Source organism: Amblyomma mixtum, chromosome 10 (assembly GCF_055824585.1).
Source record: "Amblyomma mixtum isolate Tamu chromosome 10, ASM5582458v1, whole genome shotgun sequence".
NCBI classification, from domain to species: Eukaryota; Metazoa; Arthropoda; class Arachnida; order Ixodida; family Ixodidae; genus Amblyomma; species Amblyomma mixtum.
This window is the reverse complement of record NC_143021.1, coordinates 76,959,174-76,961,387: the sequence shown is the minus strand read 5'-3', so window position 1 is coordinate 76,961,387 and position 2,214 is coordinate 76,959,174.

Below are 2,214 nucleotides of genomic sequence, written 5' to 3'. Positions count from 1 at the left end.
TTATACCAGCAGCTTTGCGTGAAGATGACATGTAAAAAGTGTGAGGTCACACTTTGCGCCACCTAATGTCCTACAGAAAATAAAACTGCATTTCAAAGACGGCCCCTTCTGTGCTTGTACTACCTAGATTGTTAACACCGCTATAAGGCAGCCGCCAGTAGCTATTCTTGACCTAGGCTGTAAGCTCCGGTATAGCTTCGCTCACTTTCCCTTTTAAAACTAAATAAACCGTAAAGTGAAGAACCGTTACTCCGGCTCTATGACTCGTCCCACCTGGAAGAACTCTGTATTACACTACTCCATTTTTGTTTCTGCTAGTGGTGTTGAATCTTTATCAGAGCCTCCCGAAAACATTTCGCACCGGTTGCATGAAAACGGCCGGTAATATGAAAACAGTATGAAGGCCGTAATTGTAACTAGCATGCAGATTCAGCGCATAAGACAACCCATAATCAGCGGTTTGATTCCGGCCGCGGCGGTCGAATTTCTTTGGAGGAGAAATTCTAGAGGCCCGTGTACTGTGCGATGTCAGTGCACGTTAAAGAACCCCAGGTGGTCGAAATTTCCGGAGCCCTCCACTACGGCGTCTCTCATAGCCTTAGTCGCTTTGGGACGTTAAACCCCATAAAACCAAACCAAACCATAATCAGCGGTGCTTACCCAACTAATTAATACACGACAGTCACAAGCCCCAAGAGTTGCATCAAATACTGAGGTTTAACAGCTGCCAGTGGCTCTTTGATGTTGCAAGGTATGCGAAGAAAACGAAATCGTTCATGAGAATGTGACTAATCCCCCCACGTGTGTATGTGCCATTATAAAGAGGTGAAGAAGAAGAAGAAGAATGTGACTCCACTTTAAAGGAGGTCCGTTTTGTCTGGGTTCCTGGTCATGCAGGCATTCATTCCAACGAGGTGGCTGATTATTTAGCAAGGTCAGCTCTTGACGGGCCAGTAACGCATCCCGTCCCGAATTTCAGTCTGCTGGCGATCTCCAGGTTTCAGCGGTTCCAACACATATCAGCCAGGTTACGCGATCCCCTACTAAATACTGCCGATTATCAGCACTTAGCGTATAAATGGAACGTCCGTTCGTGTAAAACCAGGCAGTGTGAGGTATCAATGACGCGACTGCGGTGCAGGATTCCCAGTTTAAATTTATACCTATGCAGATGTGGGTGGTCTCCAACAAACCTATGTGACTCATGCGGGGTCGTTGAATCTGTGGACCATTTCCTGCTCTACTGTCCAAAGTTCGCACTTCAGAGAAAGATTTACCTGGAGGTCCCTCTCTCCAGGTTAGGGCTCCCGTTATCTATGCCAGTGTTGTTATCGTTCGGAGCGAGCGCCAAAGGATTTGCTTTGAGTTCAATTTGTGGGAATCTACATGATTACATAATTGCAACTGGTAGGTTGATTTGCTAACTCCTTTAAAAGTCTCGGAGTTTTTTTTTGTTTTTTTTTTAATTATTATTATTCTCGCCAAAATGTTCTTTGTTATTTCACTTCAAATATTCTTCTGTCGTTTTTCATGAATACATTTTTCAAAATTCATGTTTAATCCTATGAAAATTTTCTTATGTATACCACTACACCTTGGCCAATCCCCCCACGTGGGTATGTGCCATTATAAAGAGGTGAAGAAGATGTGACTCACAGGCTTGCATTGTCTCAGAAATTATCTTAACTTCGCTTTATTTCTGGCATTCGTGCTCTGCGCTCTGGAATCTTCTACCGCATTCGTTTTCCGCATGCGGATTAAATTGGTTGGCACCTGGATTAAAACAGCTGGCGCTTGTATTATTTGCGTTGGCACTAGGATTAAATTGGCTGGCGATGCCATTGCTCGAGTTGTCGCTTGGATTAAATACGCTGGCGCTTAGATTAAGTGCATGGCACTGAGATTAAATTACATGGCAGGCAGATTATATCTGTCGGCGCTCAGATTATTTATGCTGGCACTAGGATTAAATTCAGTGGGAAAACCTGTAGTAACAGACAGGGATCCTCCAATCTGTGGAGGACACCGGCAAATTGGAGACTTACGGAGGAATTTTTTTACCCGCCAAGGAACACGCATGCACAAGAGAGAACCACAGAGGACTACGGCTTTTACCAGCCCTTGTCCTGTGCGGTTCTCTCTTGTGTATGCGTCTTTTTTGGCTGGTAAAAAAATTCTTCCATAAGTCTCCAATTTGCCTGTGTACTCAACAAA